The following is an 8,291-nucleotide window of genomic DNA, read 5'->3' on the forward strand; positions in this document are numbered from 1 at the left end:
ATCCTTTTGGGCACCTAAAGCACATTTAACATATAATCTTTCTTTGATTGCATCATTGCAAAATAATTAGGTTCTTCTCAACATAATATATACCAGTCACGTCCAGATGTTTATATAATCATATCGACCTGCCCCTGCCGCCGTCTCTCCAGCCTCTTTGTTAATTATTTCCGCCCTCATTAAACATCTTTATTGTGTCACCTTGTGAGTGAGCGTCGACCACGTTGTGCGGCGGCAGCCACTGCAGTGACACCTGTGCACTGCATACTGCATACTTGGCACGTGGGCTCAGTCTTTCGTCACGCCGGGATTGCATTCGACATGCGTACCAGTGCAAGGACGGACACAGGCAGAGTCATCTCGGGGAGGAGGAGATTGGCTTCACATTCCTGCATGGTCACGTCGCAGCAAACGCAACATGAGGACGTCAACGCAAACGTCGGGCCGCTTCAGAAAAGAGGCCACAAGCAGTGCGTCACGTGCATTTTCAACATTTCCGTGCAAAGAACACCCGCCCATTGATTCTGATCCGGGTGCTCGGCAGCTCAGTGAAAAATGCAACGGCAAATTTGCATTTTGCCAAACTACTGTGCTGATTTGGTTGAAGTGAGTGAGATTCTGCAGTGAGACTTGACAGGACATTAACTCTGCAGCAGAGACCGAAACCAAATCTCACAGTCACAGAGTGGATAACAGTTGCTGAATAAGCCACGTCGATTCAATTTCTACATCCCGTCATTACTCGTGTTATTCAAGTCAGGTGTGATACGACACCAAATGTGGCGCAGGGCGTTTGTAAAGGAGTCGTCTGCGTAGCAGATGAGTCCACACTAATCCGTCCCATTGACTAGCGATTACAAATCTAAATCAGCTGTGTTTTTGGTGAACATCTGGAGTCAAATCAGCTGTGAAGATAAAACTGCAGCCCACTGACAACAGGAGCCGGAGGCCACCCTACAGGTGTTGGTGTGACGGGTGATTTGTGCTGAATTGCGTATGAAGGGGATTGAAGAGACGGGAGTTCACTGCAGTGGGACTGCGTGACGGTGTAACGAGCACCTTCCGAAAGGAAACAGCAAGATTATAATGAACATGTCAATAAAAGCTAGTTTAGGATGATATAAGATATCATTTGTGTTCAGGCTAAGGGGATGGTTCGGGGGTTAAACAGGCGGGTAGTAAAGTTTAAAGGGACGCCGCGCTACTTTACACATTTTTATCGCCTCACTGGTTCAATGCATTTCGTTCACTTTCCAGGGAACGGGAGCGGAAATGTTATTACACCGCTACACAATTATGGGAAGAACATTTGTTTTATGTGCTACATTGACAACACTACTTTGTTATCGTTTTTATTAATCAAAGTTGAGCAATTTGCACTCAGACGGGCACGTTTACGGTGCTTTTTGGACGTTTACTGGCACAGTGGAGGAAGCATCACCAAGCTTATTGGCTAACGTTCAGTTATTTGTGTATAGTGCTCAACTGAGCTATGCTGAAGAAAGGAGACGTCCAAAAACTCCCATTGTTTGCTGTTAATTCATATTCTTTTAATGCAACAGTTGCATTATTTTTTACCCCTTTGGTTATAAGGCACTTACACTTCATAATGAGGTGAAAACTGATTTTCTTTTGCTGAATAGATCAATAAATCCTTCCCTGATGATCCTGTGACAAATGCTGAGCCAGTAGATTCTGAAATCCAGATGTTTAATTATCTTACCAAGTCTATTAGAGGTATTTGATAACATGTGGCTGAATGAGCCTCCTGACATTGTCTGATGTGTGTTTTTGATGCCCTCTTACAAACTAGCCTCATTAAAACTGTGCATCTTGAACGTGTGGACAGCCCTGGACAGGTCACCAGTCCATCACCGTTCAACCTCTAATGACTGCAATGATGATTCAAATGTTCAAAAGCTTCCGTTCACTTGTAAAGCTGTCGTCCTCAACACAACACAACACGTCATACATTGGCTCAGCACAGTTGGGTACATGCAAGCAACACATTAATATAGTATACTTACTATATTATGGACGTACTGTCAATAACTCTTCCACTGCCTGCGCCTCTATGAAATCTGTGTAATTCAATATAATGTGCTCTAAAGGCGTGAAGACATGATGGCATGTGCGTTTATTTGCGCTGGAGGCCTGCGTATTGATGTGCGGCATGATCTCTGAGCCTTACTCCTGGTGCGCCTATACTACATATACACCATATGATCATACGAGCTGCATGCGCTCAGTGTGTGTGTATATATGTGCCATGAGTCTCTGTGTAGGAGGCCATGTATAATGCACACCACCCGCTCCTGCTCCAGCTTTGAAGTCGGCCCAGCTCTGATGTTGTAGCTTTCCCTCCTGCACTGGCACACTTCCTGAGGAACACATAATCCTGAGCAGCGGGAGGAGTCATAAAAAGCACGGGAGCAAAAGAGGAGTGGAGGGGAGAGACTATAAGGGAGACGCAGAGTTTTGATGCAACCGTAAGACATTGAAGCGACTGCATTAGCAGCGAAACGAAACAAGAATCAGGTTCAACCATACTCTCCATTGATTTATCTCCATGGTGACCTTCCGCAACGCCAACGGCCCAGGGCTTGAACGTATGGGAAGTCGCCATGGTAATAAAGCTGTGTTTTCGCGCACAGGTTTTGCTTCCACCACAGAAAACCTCCGTCGTTCTCCCGCAGGAGAAGCCGGCACGAATCTTATCGGGCGCGCCTTCGTGAGTCCCACGCGGTGAGATCACCATCATATGAGACTTGTCGATTTCAAGCCGCGCTGAGACTCACCAGCTTGAGTTGAGCAGCGCGCTCAAGGGGTGGCCGTATCAGCAGGTTAATGCCAGCTTATCGCCTCTCGCTTTCTCACTCAGCTTGAAAACTCTGGGGAGAGCGAGGAACAACAGCAGCAACAGCAGCAGAGGACAAGAGAAGAAAGTGAAACCACAGGAGTGGGGTTGTCTTAATCAGCCACTCTGTTATTTAAATGGAAAAGCCATGTTTGCACTTTCACAAGGGGAATGGGGGGGAAAGTGGGTCAGTGGAATAGGGAGGCATCGCAGAACATCCCATAATTTGGCCTCATTAGATGAGCATGCAAAAAAAAACGGTGTCAGTGTGTACATATTGCTGGAGATGTATTCAGGCGATGTGCTTTTAAATGGAAATGTGTGTGTGTGTGTGTGTGTGTGTGTGTGTGTGTGTGTGTGTGTGTGTGTGTGTGTGTGTGTGTGTGTGTGTGTGTGTGTGTGTGTGTGTGTGTGTGTGTGTGTGTGTGTGTGTGTGTGTACTTTCAGGGGTGTAGCAATTCCATTAAGGGAATATGAATAGCATCAGAGGACAAAGCATGAAAACAAGGTAATAATCCATTTGATCACAAATCAACGCCTCCCACCTGAACACAATCTCTCTGGGAGCTTTCACGTCACTTAAGTCGGAGAGGAAATTGGGGACACCACAGCTCGCCACCGCTCGGCGGGCCAAATCCAGAACGGATAAAGACCCGGAGGGGAGGGTGCATCTAATGATAGGCTGACAGTGCCAAACATTTCTGAGAGGGAGGAGAAGAAGTTAGATCCATAGAAAAGGGCTGCGGGAAGGAGCTGCATGAGTTCATGAACCTCCTCCATTCACTCAAAAGTTTTTTGGTTTTTTTTTAATTTCCATTATAGTAGCTAAGAGAGAGAGAGAGAGAGAGAGAGAGAAACATATGGCATACTCAATTTTGCCAGGGACCCATAGAGTCCCTTGAAAGCTTTATTTTTTTTTCCCTCCCGTTTTTTCAGATGAAGCACTTTAAGTTTGACAGGAAAGAATGGAGGGGAACATGGGGGTGCAGGGAGGCATGTCACACTGTTCAGGGCCCAGGAAATGGGGATTTGGGACCCCCCCCCCACCATGCAAGATTTGTTTTCATTTGTTGTTTTCTCTCGGGGGGCCCTCGGCCTCTCCCACATCTACAAAGTTTATCTAAGCCGGCAACTTTTGCTGTTTATTAGTTCCAGAGAGCTGAGAGAAATCCTGTTTGTGGACCTTTGGGGAGTATCGGTGCTGATGTGTGTTTCCAAGCGTGGGGGTGCGACGCTGGGGGGAGGAGGAGGAGAGAAACACTGTGTGGGCTGAGGCGCTGGCAGGTGCAAAAGGTTTGTGTGTTTGAGTGCGCGTGTGCGTGTTGGATGGCGTGTGGGCGCCGGCGAGAGCAGAGGATTACATGGGAAAGAGGGGGAAGAGAGATATTGAGTGGGAAAGCAAAAGTGAAGGATGTGGATAGGAATGCTCGGCGAGTCGCGCAAGTGGGAGGGAACCGGCATGGCATCCAATGGACACTTGATATACAGGCAGCCTGCAAATGTCAAACACGCCTCTGATGGCGTCCTATTGATCTGTGGGCGTGTGCGTAGTCCCTGTTGGTATATCCAGCAAGTGATCTGAGGGGCATTTTCTTTCAGCGGAGCGCAATTTGTCTTAGAAAACTAGAAAAGAAATACCATCTTTGAACAATCGCTTTCTCACAAGACACCAAACCGACGTCCACCTCAGCGCAGGAAGAGTGAATCCACTTTAATCCACCCCCCCGACGGCCAGTTCTAAATGATGGCAGCGATTATAGGCTGTTTGAAAAACTTGAAAGCATACGCTATGTCATATTTTAAATTAGAAACATTAATAAAAAAAAAAAGAAAAGAAATCCTTTCATAAGTCACAAAAAGGCCTCCAGTTAATTGAAAGGCGGGAGATCAGTGTGGGGGGATGAACCCCCCCCCTTAGCTTCAACAACATTGTACCCCCCAGGGAGACTTGAGTAGAAATGGGACAATTCTTTACACGTCGTCTACAGCTGCTGTTGCACGTGTGGTTTTCAAAGCACATTCTAGAGTTTGAGTTCATCAAATTCAGTCATACAAATATGTGTTTTAATGGAATCATTTACGGCTTTACCTTGCAAAGAATTCTTTCTTATCAGTTCTATTCTCAGAAAACGATAAGAAAGAACTCCTGCTGGGAAAAAGGCGTCCGACTGACCCCCAGACGTTTTCCTCTGAGCTCCCCTGAAGCTCCAAACTCAAACTGAGCCCCTCCGACTGACTGCCTTGTCTTGTTATAACACTTTCTAGCAGACTATGATGTTGGGTGTGTGTAATTTGCTCTCTGTTCAACACAACAACAGCCTGACGATAGCTCTCTGAAACAACTGGAGTGGGATCTGGACTGATCTCGACACTGGACTCAACCAAACAGCAGCATGAGTTAGTTATTCTAACTTTAAAATAGCCGGTTTAGTGTGGATCTTGTGGATTTTGTCAGTACGTTCTTGTCACAAACAGCCCGACAAATGTTGGCATGTCTCCTGTTCTCAGTTGAACAGAACGGACAGAGGACGTTTGAGACTGGTGGATGAGACGATAAACGCAACGGCTGCAGCTCCTGGTAACAACAAGAAAATAAAACAAACTAAAATGCAAACAATGAAGAAGTCAGACATCGAGTATGAAGGACAGTGTGTGCTACTGTAGGTCACCCAACACACAACAGCAGGAACGTATTGTACCTTTTAGTCCAACACTTGTCTTGGCTCAGCTTTTAGATTTCCGGCTTTATAAAAGCAGTGATGAAAGGAAAGAGGTCCCTGGAGTTACGACAACAGGAACCAGCCTGTTAGGGGGAGAGAATTTCTCCTGAGACGTGTTATGATGGTCAGACGTCAGCCTCAAAACGCTCTGTAACTCCACAACTATTCACTAAACGTGTGGTTTAATAAAGTCTCCCAGTAACTTTACAGAGGTCGGTTGAGACGACGACTTTAGGGAAAAGGGCAGTGCTGCACAGGAAAAGGAAGTCGGACTCTTGCAACCTGGAGGCTGCTGACCTGTGGTGGTCTCTGAGCCCCTCCACACTCATAAACATCCTCTGAGCAGCGTCCCGCACAAGAGCTACTCTGTCTGCTCTGGACATGCAGGAGACACGCGCTTCTGCCTTGTTAGGACACAAACAACACCAGAAGAAAAAAAAAATACATTCCACACATTCTTCTCGGTACTGATTCAGTTGAGGAGCAAAATACAGATAAAGATGCATTGTGTTCAAAGAGTCACAGCAGCATTCAGAGAGAAAAAGGAGCAGCCACCCAAAGTGTGACTGCAAATGTTCACAGCATGCACATTTAAAAAAAAAAAAAATAAATAAATCCAACGCTGCGTGACTCCACAATTAGCATGAGAAGAAACAGATTTAACACGTAATGAGTCGGCCTACATTATTCCCAAGCCTTCTGCCGCCAGCACTTCGTTACCTGGCCGCAGCGTCTCCTCCATCAACTGTCCACAGATGCCATACGTGACGAGAAACCCCACTTTGTCAATGTGTCACCTCCTAATAAAGACGACCCCCCCTCATAACCATCATCCCACCTCCCACCACCTGACCGGTGACCAGCTCCCTCCTCCTCCTCCTCCTCCTCCTCCATCGCATCTCCACGCTGAGGAGACAAACACAGACCACCTCTCTCACCTCCACGGGTCAACGCGCAGCGAGGCGCACGGACGCGGCGGCCGCGCGGCACCAGAGCGCACGGACACGCGGAGCAACCGACACCGACACCGACGCAAGACGCAAACAAGCGGCTGCACAGACCTGTGGAGTCCAGAGCCTCTTCTATGAGTGGAGGCAAGCGCAGACCATCCATAGCACCCCGAACCGGAGCGGCAGCGGGGAGAGAGAGAGAGAGAGAGAGAGAGTGGGCGAGAGAGGGTCAGAGGCTTCACACGCCCACCTCCGCTGCGGAGAGAGAGAGAGAGAGAGAGAGGAACACGGAAAGTGCGGAGCGCAGGGTCAAGTACGCTCGCGCGCGCGCACGCAATGCACGGACTCAGAGGGAAGGCAGAAAAGAGAGAGGGAGGGAGGGGAGATGAGAGAGAGAGAGAGAGAAACACGCTGCAGTCACCTCGGGAGTTTGGGAGGATCCAGGCAGCTGAAGGCTCCGGAGCGTGGGAGGGATGCCGAGAGGGACGAGGGGAGGAGCGGCGCGGGGCGGGGGGAAAGATGCTCCTTCACCGGCTCCCCTCCCTCCCTCCCTCCATCTCAACCTTTCATGGTTCAGTTTACTATTCCCCCTTTTTCTTTTTTTTCTTTTCTTTCTTTCTTTCTTTCTTTCTTTCTTTCTTTCTTTCTTTCTTTCTTTCTTTCTTTCTTTCTTTCTTTCTTTCTTTCTTTCTTTCTTTCTTTCTTTCTCTCTTTCTTTCTTTCCCTCCTTCCAACAGCTGTTTTTCTTTGTACTTTATTTTGTTGCTCCACTTTCTGCCTTTGTCTTCATGGACACCACACAGAGAACATCCACGTGTACACAACCACCTACTTATTAAACTTACTTTTAAGAACATTTCTTGCATTTTGCAAACACAAGGACTTTTTTTAATTTTAGACAGGTCAGGTCAGGATTTAGACCCACAGGAATGCACATAACCTTCAGCCTTGCAAGGTTACAATGGCAAATATTAAATTACATGCAATAATTTTTTTAGCACTTTTATAGCACTGCTGCAAATCAGGGTAGTTTGTTTTTTGTTTTTTTTAATTATGAAAAATATTTTTTTTATCGAAATCTAAGGAAAGATAAATCATTCCAGTAAAGCCAGAGATAAAAAAATGTACAAGTAGTGACACACGCTCGGATAAATCCATTGAAACAATGCACAGAAAAGTAATGACACTTTTATCAATGTCAAGACTCAACTTTATGGGCAGTTTGGCCATCGACAATCGATAATGATAAAGCTAGTTATTAATTATTAAAAGAATGGGATCTGATATAGTCGAACCTCGGATCCAAGAGGAACAATGTGGTTTTTGTCCTGGTCGTGGAACCCTGGACCAGCTCTAGACTCTCCACCAGGTGCTCGAGGGGTCATGGGAGTTAGCCCAACCAGTCCACATGTGTTGCATGAATCTGGATCAGGCGTTCGACTCTTGGGGGGAGGAGGGTGCTCCAGGAGTATGGAGTCTTTGTTGAGGGCTGTTCGGTCCTTGTACACCTGGAGCAGGAGTTTGGTTCACATTGCCGGCAGTAAGTCCGACCTGTTCCCAGTGCACGTTGGCCTCCGGCAGGGGTGTCCTTTATCACCGGTTCTGTTCATTACCTACATGGACAGAATCTCTCGGCACAGCCAGGGGCCGGAGGGGGGCCGGTTTGGGGACCACAGGATCTCGTCTCTGCTTTTTGCAAATGATGTGTTTCTGTTGGCTCCATCGAACCTGGACCTTCAGTGTGCACTGACGCGGTTCACGGCT

General features: G+C 47.1%; 1 protein-coding gene across 3 annotated transcripts in view; it reads right to left on the reverse strand.

Moving 5' to 3' along the window:
* ccdc136a (coiled-coil domain containing 136a) overlaps positions 1 to 6,678 on the reverse strand; it is a 28,800-nt gene extending 22,122 nt beyond the window's left edge. For 2 of the 3 annotated variants that reach the window (XR_013936817.1, XM_080504222.1), the window contains exon 1: positions 6,516 to 6,643. The gene's annotated coding sequence lies outside the window, so the exon portion shown is untranslated. Of the gene's footprint in view, positions 1 to 6,515 lie in introns of all 3 variants that reach the window. The other variant, XM_080504223.1, reaches the window with a different exon arrangement.
* Positions 6,679 to 8,291: the final 1,613 nt, after the last annotated feature.

The sequence above is a fragment of the Blennius ocellaris genome (assembly GCF_963422515.1).
Source record: "Blennius ocellaris genome assembly, chromosome: 11".
In the NCBI taxonomy this organism is placed as follows: domain Eukaryota; kingdom Metazoa; phylum Chordata; class Actinopteri; order Blenniiformes; family Blenniidae; genus Blennius; species Blennius ocellaris.